The following is a 21,026-nucleotide window of genomic DNA, read 5'->3' as shown; positions in this document are numbered from 1 at the left end:
TCCTCTGGCCACACATTTCCTCTGGCCACACATTTCCTCTGGCCACACATTTGCTCTGGATACACATTTGTTCGAGCCACACATTTCCTCTGGCCACACATTTCCTCTGGCCACACATTTCCTCTGGGCACACATTTCCTCTGGCCACACATTTCCTCTGGCCAAACATTTCCTCTGGCCAAACATTTCCTCTGGCCACACATTTCCTCTGGCCACACATTTCCTCTGGCCACACATTTCCTCTGGTCACACATTTCCTCTGGCCACACATTTCTTCTGGCCATGCATTTCCTCTGGCCACACATTTCCTCTGCCACACATTTCCTCTGGCCACACATTTCTTTTAGCCACACATTTCCTCTGGCCACACATTTCCTCTGGCCACACATATCTTTTAGCTACACATTTCCTCTGGCCACACATTTCCTCTGGCCACACATTTCCTATGGCCACACATTCCTTCTCGCCATACATTTCCTCTGGCCACACATTTTCTCTGGTCACACATTTCTTCTAGACACACATTTCCTCTGGTCACACTTTTCCTCTGGCCACACATTTCCTCTGGCCGCACATTTCTTCCAGCCACACATTTCCTCTGGCCACCCATTTCCTCTGACCACACATTTCTTTCAGCCACACATTTTCTCTGGCCACACATTTCCTAAGGGCCACACATTTCCTCTGGCCACACATTTCCTCTGGTCACACATTTCCTCTGGCCACGCATTTCCTCTGGCCACGCATTTCCTCTGGTCACTCGTTTCCTCTGGCCACACATTTCTTTCAGCCACACATTTCCTCTGGCCACACATTTTTTCTGGCCACACATTTCCTCTGGCCACACATTTTTTCTGGCCACACATTTCTTCTGGCCACACATTTCCTCTGGCCACACATTTCCTCCAGCTACACATTTGTTCGAGCCACACATTCCTTCTCGCCATACATTTCCTCTGGCCACACATTTTCTCTGGTCACACATTTCTTCGAGACACACATTTCCTCTGGCCACACATTTTTTTTTCTCGCCACACATTTTCTCTGGCCACACATTTCTTCTGGCCACACATTTCCTCTGGCCACACATTTACTCTGGCCACGCATTTCCTCTGGCCAATATATTTGCTCTTGATCACACATTTCCTCTGGCCATGCATTTCCTCTTGATCACACATTTCCTCTGGCCACGCATTTCCTCTGGTCACACATTTCCTCTGGCCACGCATTTCCTCTGGCCACGCATTTCCTCTTGATCACACGTTTCCTCTGGCCATGCATTTCCTCTTGATCACACTTTTCCTCTGGCCACGCATTTCCTCTGGCCACGCATTTCCTCTGGCCACACATTTCCTCCTGATCACACATTTCCTCTGGCCACACATTTCCTCTGCCACACATTTCCTCTGGCCACACATTTCTTTTAGCCACACATTTCCTCTGGCCACACATTTTTTCTAGCCACACATTTCCTCTGGCCACACATTTATTCTGGCCACACATATCTTTTAGCTACACATTTCCTCTGGCCACACATTTCCTTTGGCCACACAGTTCCTATGGCCACACATTTTTTTCTCACCACACATTTTCTCTGGCTACACATTTTCTCTGGCCACACATTTCCTCTGGCCACACATTTCCTCTGGCCACACATTTCCTCTGGCCACACATTTCCTCTTGGTCACACATTTTCTCTGGCCACACATTTCCTCCGGCCACACATTTCCTCTGGTCACACATTTCCTCTAGCCACACATTTCCTCTGGCCACACATTTCCTCTGATCACTCATTACCTCTTGATCACACATTTCTTCTGGCCACACATTTCCTCTGGCCACGCAATTCCTCTTGATCACACATTTCCTCTGGCCACACATTTCCTCTGGCCACGCATTTCCTCTGGCCACGCATTTCCTCTGGCCACGCATTTCCTCTGGCCACGCATTTCCTCTGGCCACACATTTCCTCTGGCCACACATTTCCTCTGGCCACGCATTTTCTCTGGCCACGCATTTCCTTTTGATCACACATTTCCTCTGGCCACGCATTACCTCTGGCCACACATTTCCTCTTGATCACACATTTCCTCTGGCCACACATTTCCTCTTGATCACACATTTCCTCTGGCCACACATTTCCTCTGGCCACACATTTCCTCTTGATCACACATTTCTTCTGGTCACACATTTCTTCTGGTCACACACCACCTTGATGAACCCCCTTCTTCTTTTATTCATACATTCGGGACCCGAGCCCCCGACCATTTCCTCGCTTTCCAGAGTTATAACGAGGTCCTTCTTTTTTTCCCTTTTTAGTTTTTTGAAAAAGAGCCATTGCAACAGCGAGCCTATTCGTTGGCGTGTCCTTTTTAATGCTTCTCCACAATTTCCTGCCGCTCCGCAGAGTACAGATACTATCGTATGTCGGCGAGATGTTGCCAGCGGCGATCCGCAGGTCTATGTTCGGTTTACTTTCCTCCCAACTATGAGCCGCCAAAGCCATAGAGCGATTAGATGAAGGGGAGTGTGGAATCTGCAATAAAGCAACAAATTAAGGTCGTTTATTTTTCATGCGCCATTTATCAGGTACTGCCATGAAACGCAGCAAAGAGGCAGGAAACTAAAGGCGTACAAGAGGCGCACAGATGGTTGCTCTGAAGGTGATGGAGAGGTTTATTTCGCCATCTCGGCAGTGGGTGCCATTTGCATTCGCTTTCTCGTTTTTCTGCTATTCTCCCGCTGCTTCCCGAAAGTAGTCGCAGCCAAAATCGCCGCGTTAGCTTGGGCCGCTGCAACCCCCTGTGATGTCATAATGCCCAAAGCACACGTCACACTCTGACTTAGCAACAAGTGATTTTCTGGTTAATTTTAGAATGGCGCTGTGCACACATTCATGTATTAATTTTATTCAACCTTTACTTTGAAATATGGCTTGGCCGATCACTTAGCACAATAATGGCTCTTTACAAATACACTATATGATTTATGTGCTCACTCGCTTAAGTGGTTACCTGATTTTCGTGACCCAATTGCCCTCCATCTACCCAGGTAATGCAAATCATTTCGATGAGCAGGTCCAGTGCCTTATCAAGGAGAATTGGCTGAAGACTCAAATGCATAAAATCATTACGTCTAAGAAAAAGGAAAAAAACTATTGGTTGAATATTTGACTGGGCATCCTCCATCATGCCAAGTTCTTCCTTGGTAAACATGAACCTCTCACAGCCCATAATGTTTTTGTCCATAGCTCAATTATTGAGTCGAGGACTCAAGCTCTCCCCGATGGACTGGCGCTCCAGCATCATATCTCTCCTGGATTTTGTGAAATTTATAGCTCCAAACATTATTGGAATATCCTGCGATGATTCCGAAGCACAGTATGTGTTGATCTCATATCGTAGATAGGTCAGTGGTCTCTGGTTTTTTTTTTTTTTTAACTGCATTACCTCTGATCTAGCTACCTCTTCTGTCTCAGCCCTCCGATGCACCGCAGCTCCTCCAGGACTCACACCTCACAGTAATCCCCTCCTGGTATGCTATGATGGGCTAGTGATGTTATGTTGTTACGTTTTGACCTCAGGGAACCGCAGGCGAGTGTACCAGTATCCTAGAGGGCATCACGGCAGAAAATATATACAAACATCGACGTACCCTTGGTATTGTTTTAAGCGTGAAAACAACATATGACATCCTTTGGAATGGCCAAAATCCAGAGGGTGCACACAATGGTGAAGCTGACAAGGTAGTTTGTCACATTCAATCCCTCCTCAGAAGGTGAATTCCTGAATCACCAAAACTTAGAGGAGAACTCGAGTCAGCCGTTATAGCTGGAGCACAGATGAAGAAGATGGGAACTCCAACTCCATGCTGAAAATGATGATTTGGTTGAAAGATAGGAGGAGTTTGAGGGATGACTAAGCTTCAAAAGTAAATACTGGTGACCACACCCATTGGCTTCTCGAAATGACGCATAAATCCCCAAAATGGCACCAACGAGGTAATACAAGGAACTGGTCATGTTGCTGTTGTTGTTGTTGTTGTTGATGTGACTCCCTTTATCCAGAGTCTGGAAACACACAGAACAGATCAAGACGCAACATAGCAAAGGGTCACAGCAGGAGAAAGGGGAAACGCCAACAGCAAGATTGAGGGAGAAGGTATAGATGGAGATGGACAAACAAGTGATGCAGGTAACGATGAGTGGTAGGGGAGAAAGCAAGGGATGAACAAGATGGATATGCAAGCAAAGTTTTGGTAGGGTGGGAGGTGGTTTAATGAGTGCAGAAAAGATCATGGTTTTGGATGAAGGATGACTTGAGATGGTGGTGAACAGCTATCTTGAAGGTGTGGAGGGAAGAATGAGATTGAAGAGAGTGTGGAAGGTGGGTCCACAGGTGGCGAATAAAAGAGGAATAAATTAGTGGATGCGAGCAGTGATTCTGGATTGAGGTAGTTTCACTATGAGGGTTTTGCTGGAGGACCACATGCATCCTGCTAATACTTGTGGGGGACAAAGCACGGAGTGGGCAGAGGTTGCAAGACCAGAAATGAGGCGTAAAAAGAAAGAGAGACCACCGACCTGTTGGCAATCGTGAAGTGATAGGCCCATAGACTCAGTTTCATCATGACATATTCCAATGATCTTGAAATCCTTGGCTTCCACAGTGTCAAGCTGAGCAATATGTGAGGGAGGGGAGCCAGCCCTGAGGGAACAATAGAACTCCATCAAGCTGCGGATGAAAGCCTTGTAGTGGATATAGGAGCTCAGGTGTGCCAAGGAAGAATAATGCATGACTGAGGATGCCCAGTTATTGTCTGGCTTTGGAGGCCAACTTTGAAATGTGGTTTGCCCAAGAGAGATCATGGCTGAGAGTGAGACCCAAGAGTTTGAGTGACTGAACCTTCTTGATAGGGTTGTTGAGAAAGTATATTGGAGGCTTTGCGGAATGATACTTTCAGAGAGAGAGAGAGAGAGTGTGTTTGGGATTTCTCAGGATTGAAAGACATATTTCAAGTGTTTGACCAGATTGTGATTTTGTCAAGGTCTGAGGAGATGGAAGAGGCTGTTGCCTGTGTGTCAGAAGGATGAGGGATGTCACGGCAGAGAGTGGAGTCATCAGCAAAGAGATAAAGAGCATTTTCCAGAGTCTGAAAGATCGTTGATGAAGATTAGGAATAGCACAGGGCCCAGGAAACAATTTTAGTGCACTCAAGCCTTGACAGAGAGAGGAGAAGAAAGGGTTGGCTACGTTGGCTACGACGTGGCTACTATACACAAGTAGGCTACGACGAGAGTGGAGGAAGTAAACATTCCAAGAGTGGAGTTGTCTTTGGATTCCACAGGCAGACAGTTTGGAGAGCAATGCGGGATGCCAGACTGTATAGAAAGCTCGAGATATGTCCAGTGAGACAGCTCTGATCTCATGTCTGATATTGAGGGCCTCCATTCATTGTTGGGAGAGTAGAAGCAGCATGTCCAAGGGAAAGTGACCAGGTCTGAATCAGAATTGCTGATCTGAGATGCGCTGTTAGAGAAAAGGAATGATTTTTTGTTAACTGCAATGATGGATTCCATGACCTTGCTGATGATTCAAAGTAAGCTCATAGGTCTGTAGTTAATGGAGTCCTGCGTTTTTGCACATTTTATGTAATGCTGTGATGTTGGTTGATTTCCAAGCAGATGGAAGATGACCTACTCTAAATGACATGGTGAGAAGGGCAGAGAGGGGAAGTGCAAGAGCAACAGAGCAGGTTTTTAGGACGTGTGAACTTACGCCGTCGGGTTCAGTTGCAGAGTTAAAGTCGAGGTTTGACAGAAACTTTTCCACCTTCTCAGGTGCAAAAGGCACAGAATCCAAGAGCAGTTAGGTATGACTGGGAAGGCTGGGTACAGAGAGAGAGAGAGAGAGAGAGAGAGAGAGAGAGAGAGAGAGGTGGGGGGGGGGGGGGGGGTGGTGGTTAGGAATACAAGATTTTGAAGCAAACACAGAATTGAGGCATTTGGCCTTCTCACTAGCGGAGTCAGCTGTGGTGCCATTTGAAGTGAGAGAAGGGATGGAAGGAGAGCATACATCAGAGACAGACTTGACAAGGCGCCACCAGGTCTTAGAGGAGGGGGACAAGTATGAAAGCTCAATCTTGAGATTGGACAGATATTGTTTTCTGGCTCTCCTGAGAGTAGACACTCACTTGTTGTGGGATTTGTGGAATTTTCTGAGGTTGCCTTCGATTGGAATTGCCTTCCAGGTGGAGAATGCAAGTTGTTTTAAAGCAAGGGCCTCACCGCAGGGTTCAGAGTACCAAGAGCGGGAGGACGGGTAAGATAACTGAGGACGAGATCGAATGAATCTGTGCATAAGGGAGAGCAGGTTTCTGTAGAAGAATTCCCAGGTTAAATTAATATCAGGGGCAGCAGTAGATATAGGAGACCAGTCCTGAAGCATGATGTCTACTTGTAGTCCCTGCCAGTTTGCTTGAATGAGCTGCCAGACTCGCCGGTGCTGAGGCTGTTCTCTGTGAATGGCCTGCGAGATGTTGACCTTCACAAGAACATGATCAGATGAGCCAATTGGGGCAGAGGGCGAGGAAGAGACAGTGGTGGGGAAGTTGGTCGTTTTCCATTGGGAGAGATCCGGGTGGAAAAATTGAAGGATTGAGTCAGTCCCATGGAGTCACAGAAGTGCTTTGCAGAAGCGCCATTGCTGGTAGGAGAGGTACCAGCATTCAGCTAATTAGCATGGCTAGAATTAAATTTGCCACATACTGTATGAGGAAGAGAGAGTTGGGATGAGTGATTAAAATTTGGTCCATGTCATCTAAGAGGGAGTCATAGATGGAGTTGTCACTGTTGGGAGGACGGTACAATACACAGAAAAACATAAGGTAGGAGCGGAGAGGAAGTCACAGGCAGAGGTACTCTTAGGGTTTGGGAGGTGTGTGTGTGTGTGTGTGTGTGTGTGTGTGTGTGTGTGTGTGTGTGTGTGTGTGTGTGTGTGTGTGTGTGTGTGTGTGTGTGTGTGTGTGTGTGTGTGTGTGTGTGTGTGTGTGTTGAGTCCTTCCCTTTTTAGTCCTGTCAAAGCCTTCACTTTTTAATCTATTTGAGATTTTGTCATCAAATTTTCAACAATCCTTTATTTTTAGAATATGAAGAAAACTAATTAATAAATATTCTTTTTTTAGCTGTTGTTTTAAAGTTTCGTTTGTGTTTACAGCAGATGTGAATGCGCCTTACATTTTGTGTTGCTCTCTCGTTTACAATTAAGATTTAAAATATACATAAAATTATATGCACCCACGAAACCTAACGTGAGTGGCAAATGGAAACTGATCCCAACTGTGCTGATTTCCGCCCTGCAGTCACAGCAGATATCGTGGCATTTGCATCGTGACATCACTGCTGCTGCTTCCTTATTCAAACTTGGTTGACAATTGTATACACTAGCATGACTCGGCACGCTCCGCGCGCCTCACCACACGTCGTTTCAGAGGGATAGGCATCTTTGACCATTTCGGTGTCTTTTGGGTCTTTTGTGTCTTCATGGTGTTTTGGGTCTTCAGGGCCATTTGGGCCCCCTGGGCCTTTAAGGGTATTTTGGGTATTTGGGGTGTTTTGGGTCCTCAGGGTCTTCAGGGGCTTTTGTGTCTTCAGGGTCTTTTGTTTCCTCTGGGTCGTTAAGAGTCTTTGGGGTATTTTGGTTCTTCGGGGTATTTACGGGTATTTTGGGTCTAAATGGTAATTAAGAGTCTTAGGGGTCTTCAGGGTGTTTTGGGCCTTTTGGGTCTACGGGGTCTTTTAGGTCTTCGGGGTGTTTTGGGTCTCTGGGGTCTTTTTGGGTCTTCGGGGTCTTTTTGGGTCTTCGGGGTCTTTTGGATGTTTTGGGTCTTCGGGGTGTTTTGGGTCTTTGGGGTATTTGGGTCTTCAGGTTAATTAAGAGGGTGTTAATTTTATTTGAAGAAGAAAAAGACGTTTTCGTCGCATATAAACATAATGACATACAAAACGATATAACGACATAACCATATACGTTTGCTCTATTATAATAAGAAATAAGATTACCTGACATCAGAGTGAACAGGAATGATGCCCCTATTTAAAGAAAAGCTAGAATGGACTTTTAGAAGTTTTTTTGTGAAAGTGATTGTTGAACATCCGGGGGATGCTTCACAGCAGGATTTTACAGCTGCCCCAGGTCCGGCCAATCCACCACCATCTACCTCGCCCGTCAACGCCGTGTCATCACAAGTACATACACAAGTACGGCAAGACTATCTCAAATCTTTGGATGCAGCCAGTACGGGTTCTTTCAGCACACATACAACTGAAGATGATGCGAGAAGCTTAAATGTTTCTACAGATCATGGAGAAAAACAAACTTTGGCTTCATGAACCACATCTGAGTGATTTTCCAATGAAGACAATATTTGGGAAAAACAGTCTCTCTTTTTCATTTTTGTCCTACAACAACTTCCCTTGGGTTGAATAATCTGTTCCACAAGATGTTGTGTTCTGCTTTCCCTGCCATCACTTTCATTTAGAAACAGGCTATGTTGAGGATTCATTTATCAAAAAAGGTATGCAGGATTGGAAGAAAATCTCTGAAAAATGGTCCTAACATGCCGTTTCCCAAGTTCATCTGGAATGTATGGAAAAGTGAAAATGCTTCAAACATAGAAAAGAAGCTTAGCCTTAGCTTAGCCTGGTGTTGGCTTAGCGGTTAGGGTGCTGGCTTGGGATCCTAGGATCCTGGGTTCGAATCCCGGTCGATCGCTGAATTAACGCCAGTGGGGTTGACTCAGCCTGTCATCCTTCCGAGGTCGGCAAATTGAGTACCAGCTTGCTGGGTTGAATGATCCCGGTGTGTACCCCGATTTAGAATAGGTACACCGTATCCCCTGCGCATTGTAAGAGCGTGACCAAGGGTTGGCGTCAGGAAGGGCATCCGGCCATAAAAACATTGCCTCAAACAGGGAACCATGATTGTCATGGGGCCCGCAAGGCTAACCCCCACTCTAGCGGGGAAAATGGCCTTAAAACGATCATTCATTCATAGAAAAGAAGCGTGATCAGTGGCAAGGAACCTTTCGGAAAGTCATGAAAGCACTATTGAGTGAAACAGGGATTACCTTGCAATGGTTTGTGACATTGTAAAGTAACTTTCAAAACTTGGCTTACCGTTTTGTAGGCAAGATGAGGGAAATGAAGCTAAATTGAAAGGAAATTTCCTTGAATTTTACGATTTATTTTCAAAATATGACAAAACTTTCAATAAATTGTTGATTTGTTGATATAATTGCAGATGAACCAGATCGTTTAAGACAGAACAGCTTTCAATTTGTATCAGATATGCAGAAAATCGATATCACACAAAGGTTCATGTTCTTCATCAATACGGGACTTTCACAATGACGTATTTCTGCCCCAGATTGCTCGGTGCACAGAAATTCCTGGTAACAAAGTAAATTGGGGTGGCCTGGACATATTGTTACGTGCTCCTCCCCGACCCCCTGGTCACGGTGTACCTCCGAGCCCCGAGAGGAGTCATGGCAGAAAAATGTGTTATTCTGTGTGTCAAAGATCAATGGAGAAGCCACCCCAATTGTTACTCACAAACAAATATTGTATTGAGATCACACAAGAATAACGGTACAACAACAATAGTATTCAAAAGTACAATCAATATTTCCTATGATGGTACCATCAGTTTTGCAATATATAACTCACTGTGCTCCAAGTGAGTGTAACAAGAACCTTCCCCAATGTCTCTTATTCCCGGCTCCAAGACGAAGTTGATTCGCTCCTGCGATCGCTAGAACGATGTCCAAATTACCAGAATCCCATGCGGATGACCAGGGCAGTCACACAGCCGAAGCTGTACAAAGGCACCCTCAAGGCGACTGGGAAATCCAACGGCACCCTACAGGCGACCGAGAGATCACACTCTCGGGTATGGACGAATTAGCCTTCAAAAATCCGCATCACACACACGCCCCAGATCGACGTCTGAATGCGGTGAGAATTGTCGAAAAGAAACGAAACCGCGAGCGAAGCACAAATCCTGCGCGAGTCAAAATGGCCGACGACCCAGTCTCGTGGCGCACGGCACGGCGATGATTCTCTCCTGAATCGATTGCAAAACCTGACATGCAGGTTGACCGGTCACAGCGATGACAACTCCGTCGTAGGAATTCCTCTCCCGGAAACCCGAAAGTTCGCCAGTGACTCTGGCTCGCCAACGTTCGCTTCAGAACTCGGAGCAACTCGGCTTTCTTGTCCGACTCGACTCGCTCCGCCCTCTTTCTCCCCCTCTTCTTCTTCTTCCGGCTCCCGATCCGGCTTCCTGTCTCTTTTTAACATTAACGCTTTTATCCTTTGCAAACAGTTCATGAACAATAAACCTTTTGAAGACAATAATAGTACATAGAATCAGAAATATTTCAAGTGGTTGAAAACCACAACACCACAACCACAACAAAGTGACGAATCCGCAACAATATTTCATACCTCCCAGATAAGGATTGTAGAATTAAATGACTAAAATAACTTCTAAAGAACCCAAAAGTATTTGTAAGCATCTGCACAACCAAAGAGTTGGAGAACTTCCTGATTAACTCGCCAAAAAGGTTGCTACATTGCAGTGTGTATTGCAAAAACTCCTCTCACAATTTGGTCTGTGAAAGGCTGAAGGGTCGCAGATGTGTGTTCTAATCAAACCGCTATGCTTCTTAACACCGATGGGAAGGCCATAAATTGGGCTTGTTGATGCACAGGGTAAGTTCAACTTTCTTTAACATTATTGTTTTATTGAAACAGGAGGGCCTTTGCTGTTCCTGGGTTTCCCCTTCGTGGTTTTGCTCTATTGAGATGAGTTGATGGAGGCAAAGTTTGCGCATTGCGATCAATGAGATAGAATAATAGTGGGTTGACAAACTATTTTCCACATTTATTCACCTAATTAACATGGGCCATAACCATCATCATCATCACCATCAACTCGTATTTTTCATCGCCATCTTGAACATCGCTATCACATTATTTGGTCAAGTTTAACATTATTATGTCATATCATCTTCATTCTGAAGGAGATTAACTTATAAAATGGGTCATGAGTAAATTTATCCCGTCTGTCTGTCCGTCCGTCTGTTAACTTTTTGCTCTTTTTGCTACTCCCTTCACCCTCCCTCCCTTATCACCTGGTTGATTGTTGTGAAACTTGACATAGACAAGACAGTAGCCCGCACAATCGCTCGGGCTTCGATTTTTCGATTTCAGATCAAGGGGATCCCCAGGGGGTTTAACCCCCAAATTTTGGATCCCTACTCATCCCTTATTTACAAACCAATTGCTCTGAAACCCAAAACATCCCTTCTACTCGATGGCCCGCACAATCGCTCAGGCCTCGATTTTTCGATTTCATATCAGGGGGCTTCCCAGGGGATCAGGGAGGCTGTCAGGGGATCCCCCCCCCCCCCCCCCCAAATCAGAATGGCATCTGCCCAACGGATGCTGCACATAAGAAGGGAATGTCAGCCCACTTAGGGCTATTCATTAAAGTTAAGTTTCATTATCCTAATAAGTCAAGAAAATTCACTTTATTTTATGTTCTTCATACAGGAAAATAAACTTTATTGTATATTTTTAATACAGGAAAATAAACTTTATTGTATGGTGCTAATAAAGGAAAATAAACTTTATTGTATGTTGTTAATAAAGGAAAATAATTTTTATTGTATGTTCTTAATATAGGAAAATAAACTTTATTGTATGTTGTTAATAAAGGAAAATAAACTTTATTGTATGTTCTTAAAAAAGGAAAATAAACTTTATTGTATGTTCTTAATATAGGAAAATAAACTTAATAGTATGTTGTTAATAAAGGAAAATAAACTTTATTGTATGTTCTTAATACAGGAAAATAAACTTTATTGTATGTTCTTAATATAGGAAAATAAACTTTATTGTATGTTGTTAATAAAGGAAAATAAACTTTATTGTATGTTCTTAATAAAGGAAAATAAACTTTATTGTATGTTGTTAATAAAGGAAAATAAACTTTATTGTATGTTCTTAATATAGGAAAATAAACTTTATTGTATGTTGTTAAAAAATACAATAAAGTTTATTTTCCTATATTAAGAACATACAATAAAGTTTATTGTATGTTGTTAAAAAATGGCGTCAGGAAGGGCATCCGGCCATAAAAAACATTGCCTCAAAAAGAGGACCATGACAATTACAACTACATATTGGCAGGGTGCAGCCCGAAGTGGAGATCGGTTTCTGAGGTTTGGGACATGGAATGTAGGGACAATGACAGGGAGATCAGGAGAAGTGGTGGAAGTATTGGTCAGAAGAAGAGTGGACATATGTTGTGTGCAAGAGACGAGATGGAAGGGAAGTGGTGTGAGAATGGTGAAGGGTAGGCAGGGACAGAAATACAAGTTTGTGTGGCAAGGGTGCCCGGAGGGCGTGAATGGTGTTGGTGTCCTGTTTTCTGAGGAGTTTGTAGACAGTGTGGTGAGTGTGACTAGAGTGAGTGATAGGTTGATGATGGTGAAAATGATGATTGGAAAGCTCTTGGTGAACGTCATCTCGGGATATGCTCCGCAGGTTGGTCGAAGCAATGAAGAGAAGGACAAGTTCTGGTGTGCGATAGAGAAGCTGATGGAAAACGTGAAAGATGAAGAGGTTGTTGTGGTGGGAGGAGACCTGAATGGACATGTGGGAAGGAGTATGGATGGTTTTGAGGGAGTTCATGGGCGTTACGGATATGGTGTGAGAAATGGAGAAGGTGAAAGGATTTTGGAGTTTGCTGATGGAGCTGATTTGTTGATTTGTAATACTCAGTTCCAGAAAGAGGATAATAAGCTTGTTACATACACGTCAGGTGGGTCGACGACAACCGTTGACTACCTGATGGTGCGGAGGCGAGATAGGGGGCACCTCCGGGACACAAAGGTGATCCCGGGGGAGGAGGCTGTTTCACAGCACCACTTGGTTGTCTGCGACATAAAAATGAAAGGTGCGAGGAGTGCTCGGCGGGTGAAGTACCAACCAAGAATGAAGGTGTGGAGGTTGAAAGAGGTGACAGTAAGGGAGGCATTAAAAGAGAGGCTGAGTAGGGTAGAGGATGATGTGGTTGAGCTTGAAAGTGGTTGGATGTCAATGAAAGCTAGTCTGTTGGGAGCCGTTGGTGAGGTATGTGGATGGACAAAAGGACCACCGAGGCACTTGGAAACATGGTGGTGGGATGATGAAGTTGGAAAGAGGATTGACGAGAAGAGGAAGAAGTTCAAGGAGTGGCAGAAGGCGAAGGGTACGGGAGCAGAAACAGCAGAGCATGAAAGTTATAAGGCAGCCAGGAAGGCTGCAAAGAAAGAGGTAGCAAAGGCGCAGGAGGCATGTAGGAAAATGTTCGGAGAACGCTTGGATTCAGAAGAGGGTCAGAAAGCAGTATTCAGGATTGCAAAGCACATAGCGAAAGAGAGGTGTGACGTGATGGGGGTGAGTTGCTTGAAGGATGAAGTGGGACAAATCGTTGTCGACCCAGATGGAATTAAAGGAAGATGGAAAAGATATATGGAAATGCTGTTGAATACAGAGAATGAATGGGATGGCAACATAGAGAGTAACCCAGTTTTAGGACCGGCAGAGAAGATAACTGAGAAGGAAGTTGAGGAAGCGATAACAGCAATAAACCCCCCCCCAGGGGGAAGCGATAAGCGAGGAAGCGATAACAGCAATGAAGAGTGGAAAAGCGGGAGGGCCGACGGGAGTTGTGGGAGATATGTTGAAGGCAGCAGGAAGTTGGGGTGTGAAGAGAATGACAGAGATCTGTAATCTGGTGGTGAAAGAAGGCCGCATTCCAGTGGATTGGGAACTGAGTACCCTCGTCCCTCTATACAAGGGGAAAGGTGACCCTCTGGAGTGTGGCTCGTACCGAGCAATAAAGTTATTGGAGCATGGAATGAAGGTATTGGAAAGGGTGTTGGAGAGGAGGATAAGGAAGAAAGTGAAGATCGACGAAATGCAGTTTGGATTTATGCCAGGAAGAGGTACGACAGATGCGCTTTTCATTGTGAGGCAGTTGCAGGAGAAGTACATGGAGAAGAGGAAGAAGTTGTTTTTTGGGTTTGTTGATCTGGAGAAAGCATTCGATAGGGTTCCATGCAAAGTATTGACATGGGCATTGAGGAAGTTAGGAGTGGAGGAATGGTTGATCAGAGTAGTGATGGCAATGTACAAAAGAGCGCGCACAGCTGTAAGGACGAAGGACGGGAACAGTGGTGAGTTTGAGGTGAAGGTGGGAGTGCATCAGGGGTCGGTACTAAGTCCACTACTATTTGTAGCTGTGATGGAGGTGCTGGCTCAGAACGTAAAGAAGGGTTTACCGTGGGAGTTGTTGTATGCAGATGATCTGGTGTTGATTGCGGAAAGTATGGATGGACTGAAGGAAAAGATGAACAAGTGGAAGGAATGTATGGAGACAAAAGGTCTGAAGGTGAATATCGGAAAGACGAAGGTGATGGCAAGTGGTAAAGCATGTGGTGAGGTGGAAAGAACTGGGAAGTGGCCGTGTGCTGTGTGCAGGAAGGGTGTCGGAGTGAACTCCATTCAATGTACAATGTGCGCTGAGTGGGTTCATCAAAAATGTAGTGGTCTGAGAGGGTCATTTACCAGTGTGGCAGCTACATTCAAATGTAAGGTGTGCACAGAGGGAGCTGCAGATGGAGGAAATGTTGAGTTGGATCTTGGAGACGGCGTGAAGCTGGAAGGTGTGAAAACATTTTGCTACCTCGGAGACATGCTGAATGGAGAAGGTGGATCAGACTCGGCAACGGTTGCTCGAGTGAGATGTGCATGGAAGAAGTTTCGGGAACTGAGTGGCGTGATGATGAGGAGGAGAGTGTCGCTGAAGCTGAAGGGAAAGGTGTATGCTGCATGTGTGAGAAGTGTTATGATTTATGGGAGCGAGACATGGGTAATGAACGTAGAGCAGCAACGAAGGCTGGAAAGGGTGGAAATGCGAATGGTTCGATGGATGTGCGGAGTATCGTTGAGAGAGAGGAAGACAAATGATGAATTGCGAAAGATGATGGGAATATTGCCTGTGATTGATGCTGTGAAGAGGAACAGGCTGAGATGGTTTGGTCATGTGTTGAGGAAGGATGAAAGTGACTGGTTGAGAAGAGTGATGGAAATTGATGTAGAAGGAAGTAGAGGACGGGGAAGACCGAGAAAGACTTGGCTAAAGATGGTGGAAGAAGAAATGCGGGCAAGGGGGTTAACAAGGAGAGATGCAGAAAATAGGGCAAAATGGAGAAGATTGTCATGGGGACCGCAAGGCTAACCCCCGCTCTAGCAGGGAAAATGGCCTTAAAATGCATGTTGTTGTGTTGTTGTTGTATGTTGTTAAAAAAGGAAAATAAACTTTATTGTATGTTGTTAAATTAAAGGAAAATAAACTTTATTGTATGTTGTTAAATTAAAGGAAAATAAACTTTATTGTATGTTGTTAAATTAAAGGAAAATAAACTTTATTGTATGTTCTTAATATAGGAAAATAAACTTTGTTTTATGTTCTTCATACAGGAAAAGAAACTTTATTTTGTTCTTCATACAGGAAAATAAACTTTGTTTTATGTTCTCAATACAGGAAAATAAAATTTATTTTATGTTCTTAACACAGGAAAATCAACTTTATTTTATTTTCTTCATACAGGAAAATAAACTTTATTTTATATTCTTAATACAGGAAACAAGTTTATTTTATATTCTAAATACAGGAAACAAGTTATTTTATGTTCTTAATATCCCTTTTATTCTTGAAAATTAACCACACAAAAAATGCACAAATATATTAATTAAGGAAATCCTTCGCTTAGGATTCACAGTATACCTTAAGGGAAATCTTTCCGTAATGACAAGATAATTTTATGCAACTGGGTCTTCATCTTTAAAATGTATCCAAACCTTAAAGCCCGCAACATCATCATCATCGCAACATCATCTTGTGTGACTCTTTCATGCCTCTTTTCTCCCGCCTTTGTAACAAACTCCCTCACTCTCTTCAATCCCACTCCTCTCTCCAGGTCTTTAAAACAGCTGTTCACCACCATCTCTTATCTTCCCCCATCGAAAACCTTGATCTTTTCTACCCCCATGAATTCACCCCAGATCCACTTTTTTGAAATACCAACTTCTTTCCTGGAAGTCCGAGCAGTGTCCATGTGTTTTTTTTGTTTTTTTTACCTCTCCCACCCCCCCCCCTCCCCTTCCCATGCCTCCTCTCCCCAAGCCCTCTACCTCCCACAGATCTCCGGATGTCCTTCGCTCTCCATCTTGTCTCCCACTCCCTTTATCATATGTTTTATGTCAGTTTGTCTTTTTTATTGATCAATGTTAGCTCTTACACAAGCCTCGATCTTGTATACAAAAAACTTTAAAATATTATCCCACACACTTAATTCCATTCCAATCTCTACCCAGCTACCCTTGATATATTCTTTACTCATTCATCCCATCACCTCTCTCATTCCCACCTTTCCTCTCCCCATCTACTTGCAGGCTGCTATAATTCCTTTCTTCTTCTCTCTCCTCCTGTTCATTCAATCCCTATCTCTGTGTTTGCATGATGTCCGACTGCCCTACTGTCATGTCGTTGCCTTCTACTCTCGGTCACCTTGTCCTTAAATGATGTGCCAAATGATCACGTGCTTGCTGTTAGAGAGCACGTGACACTTTCTCCAACTATTGCACGAACCTCCACTAAACTAATAAATTATGGAGAGGACAAAAAAAAATCAACTTTTCCTTGCAGTCAAATTTATTTCCCATACAAAGCCCAACTATGGCGTACGATGATCATAAATAATGAAATTATGTTATCAATGTGTTTTTCCATGAAATATTTGAAAATACTTCTGAATCGCAGGATTTAATGCAAAGGATGTGTCGTTGCCCACCCCGTGCAATAGTTACCTATTGGCTACTTCGTAGATGGTGTGTAGTAGTTAACATGGTATTTTCCATTCGAGATGTTCCCTGTGCTTACGTCTTGAACTCTGAACCCCCCACACGGTCGTACCATCATATTTAAACCGTCGAACATCGAGAGAGGTCGCTCCAATAAACCCAAGAGCAAAATGGAGAATATGTGCCGTGGAACTGAACTGCAGTCGCCCCATTAACCGTCAACGGATTCTTGGAAAATGAGACATTGTGCTGTAATGGGAGTTCTGGTGAAAACCGTAAATGCACGGTGTGTATCCGAGCCATTATTTATCATAGCGGGTGTCAAGAAACAGGGATCGTATCGCATTGCCTCAATCTGGAAAATCGAAAGTCATCACGTTGACAGCACTCTGGCTTGATGTCTATTTGTCGCTCGAAGCCTGTATGGATTCTTGGTCAGGAGCACACACGCACACACACACACACACACACACACACACACACACACACACACACACACAGATTGAGAGGTTTTAACCTTGCACTTACAAGAGCCTTAAAGGTGAGCAATACATCATGTGGTTCACCTTTCCCATTTTTTCTTCCCATACTTGTAAATTGCAAACTTGGCCTGACCAATTAAAAAGTTCATTAAAACCACATTCCTAAGGGAAGACGCTCCTAAAACACCGTAAATAAAAACATTGTAATTGAAGAGAGAACCGAGTTTCACAAAGCGTTCCTGGAGAAAGGTAAAAAGAGGTTGCAATCGTTCACATTCAAGGTATATATGCGGTAAAGTTTCAACGGATGCAAATAAAAGGCACAGATTAGAATTAGCAGTAGAAAACCAGTTCAGTAAAACATTATAAGGTAAAATCCAGTGTACAAGCTTCCATTGAATATCTCCAACATACTTTGGAGTAGGCAAGAGAAAAAAACTTCACCAATTGGGACAGTTGGGGGATATTGGGGGTAAAACATCCCGCCATCGAAGCCTCGGGTGCTCAGAAAATGGTTTTGCATATAAAATTTTGACGTACGCGTTGTACAAAGTTTTCTTTGGAAAGGAAGGAATGGATAATGCAGTATCACCAGGGCTGTTCATGCCAGGGGACAGATTAAGTGGCGGGCTGAAGACAAGGAGTTTAGGGAAGTCACATGTTGTTTCCTCAGGGAAGGTCCAAGTTCCTCGCAAGTTCCTACGATACGTTGTGAATATCCCTTGAAGGAACCGAGAGATGATCCTGACAGATTTTATTCCAGTTTTGTTGTGCCACAGCAGCAGCACTCAACCGGCGGCTCCCAGACTCTGTCATGAGGTATTTTACTCGCAGCAGCTTGGCATCAACAAAACGTTGAATGAGTCCTCTTTTATTTAAACTATTTTCCAGGAAGGGGTTGTAGCATAGGGGCTCATTCAACAACATTTCCATGTTGTATGTTGCCATTTCACGGGAAAAGGACAGGGCTTGCTAGGCGTTCATCACCCCTTGGTAAAAGGTGGGCAGCAAGGATAAATCGATTTGATGAGGGTTCATCAAGAAAAGTTCTCAGCAGTAGCCCAGCTTGCATGCAAGCTGCAATATGCAGTTAGCCAGGGGCCTCCAGAGTAGGGCTTCATCTCCATATAAAAGTTGACAGACGATATGAAGCTGGAAGACCATAATCCGACTACGGATGTCAATGAGACCTTGGCCACCTTCAGTAAGTGGGAAGTAAGCCACGGCGGGTTGGCGCCAGTGTTTCCCACTCCAGAAAAAAAATCAACAATGCTCTTTTGCAGTGTAATAAGAAGGTTCCCAGGCGGTTGTAGGCATATCATTTTATGCCATAGCATAGAGGTGACGAGATTGTTGATGATAAGAGTTCTTCCGCGGGAGGAAAGTTGAGAGAGAAGTCCTTTCCAATGGGCTAGTTTCACAATTACCTTGTCCGGTAATCCGATCCAGTTCTGCTGCTCAAAGGTGTTGTCTCCTAGGAAAATACCGAGGTATTTGATGCCATTTTGCTGCCAGTTCACTCCTCCTGGCAGGACAATTGGCGGGCAAGCTCCAGGTCCTATCCAAAGGGCTTTACTCTTCTTCCAGTTCACCTGACCTGAACAAGCCTGACAATATGTCTTTAATGCCTGAGCCACCGCAGGTCAGCATTATTTTTTTTACAAAAATACAAACATCATCTGCATAAACAGAGACTTTTAGCGGTGTGGTAAGAATTGATCCAGTGAAGCCAGAAATGTGTGTACGTAATTGGAGCAGAAAAGGTTCGATGGCAAGAGAGTATAAAAGTCCAGATAGCGGGCAACCTTGCCGTAGTCCCCGTTGCACAGCAATGGGGCTGCACAATACTTGATTAATCTTAAGAACACTGGATATATTACAATACAAAAGCTTGACATACGAGACAGAAATAGGCCCAAAACCGAAATTCTCCAAAACTCTAAAAAGGTACATGTGGTCAATACAATCAAAGGCTTTTCCTTGGTCAATAAAAAACAGACCAACATTCTTGTTAAAATTGTTACAAAACCGATTGATATCACGGATAAGAAAGACATTATTAAAAATAGTACGTCCAGGGATACAAAAGGATTGATGTTCTCCTATTAGTACATTCATAAAAGGTTTCATGCGATTAGACAAGGCTTTGGCTAAAATTTTATTAGCCGTACATAAAAGGCAGTGAGCTAACGCTTACCAAGCCAGCCATTCCTTATCAACGGTTTTGAATAGAGTGCTTGCTCGAATGCCACTTGCCACTTGGCGAGCTCTCTACAAGAAACATATAGAGGATTTTTCCGATGGTTTTTCGTACCACTTGGTTGTATATCCTGTGTTTCGGTATCCTAAGCAAAAGATTTGCATTCATTTTGAACTTGCATTGCATTACTGGATTGGCATACATTTGCATACTGTGTATGGGTGAGTTGGGGTGAAAAAGTTGCGTTAGCACTCAGATGATAATTTTGCTCGGTCACATCTGACTGCTTAAACGGTGCGGCCAACACACGGGGAACATGTTGGCCTCCCGAGTACGTCAGTTAGGACCTCAGGAGCAATAGGCTGTACCCCAAACCCTCTACCCAAGGGCCAGGTAGTAACATTTCATATGCAACCTGTGGCTGCTGGTCGCATCATTGCTGGGAACGTGGCTGCGCTGCTGACTCTCTACGATGGCAAGTAAGTGCAATCTGGTGTCAAGGAGTAAGCAAGCCCAACCAAACCAATTGCTACGCGCAGCTCCAACAAGAATTGGTCATTTGTTCAGTATGCCGGAGATAACTCGTTGACTTACACAGTATGCATAGCATAGGGGTGGGAAATATATGTTCTCAACCAATTAAATCCAAGATCACAAAGTGGACGTGTATACGCCGCTGAAATGTTTTGGAAGAAGATTAAAAACGCGACGTTAATAAACAAAACACACCACCAATAAATCAACGACCATTCGGCTCAGTTATTTCCGGTAATAACTTCATTCATTATCAAGATATGCCTTGGTGCGCATTCACATACTGACACGAGTATTGGTGCTCGAGAGCCAGGCTCGTATACACCCAAGCACCTCACTGCGAAGCAATTTGTGCGGAAATCGCAGAAGATATTCTTGCTGTCCGCTTCTGCTCGACAATTAGGATCCACTTTAATGAAATGGTAAATTAAGTATCAAAATGACATTTTGATGCACAATTTAGCATTCCTAATGTGACTGTTTTGCGTGATAAGATGCGCATAAGATTGCTGTGACAATAATTATTTCATGAGAAAGCATTTGGTCCTGACAGCACAGAAATGAAACATGGGAGCGTGCGACGTTTCATTGCAGAATTGAATGTTTAAAAAGAGAAGAATACGGAGGAAGGTGTTCGGAAGCCTCACATACAGCGTAAGGCAAAAAAAATCACAAAATGCAGATCCATCTTGTGCTTTCGGAAATGTTATATATCTCTATAAAAGCAAGTTCATTTTTGAACCATACAGACTCTCATTTTTCTCCAAATTGCTCGCAGTTGCTGTAACATCGATGAAACCGCTCCATTGAATCAATTCAAGTAAATATGGCCCCT

The sequence above is a fragment of the Myxine glutinosa genome, chromosome 14, assembly GCF_964187855.1.
Source record: "Myxine glutinosa chromosome 14, kmMyxGlut1.1, whole genome shotgun sequence".
Lineage (NCBI taxonomy): Eukaryota > Metazoa > Chordata > Myxini > Myxiniformes > Myxinidae > Myxine > Myxine glutinosa.
This window is presented reverse-complemented; position numbering follows the sequence as displayed.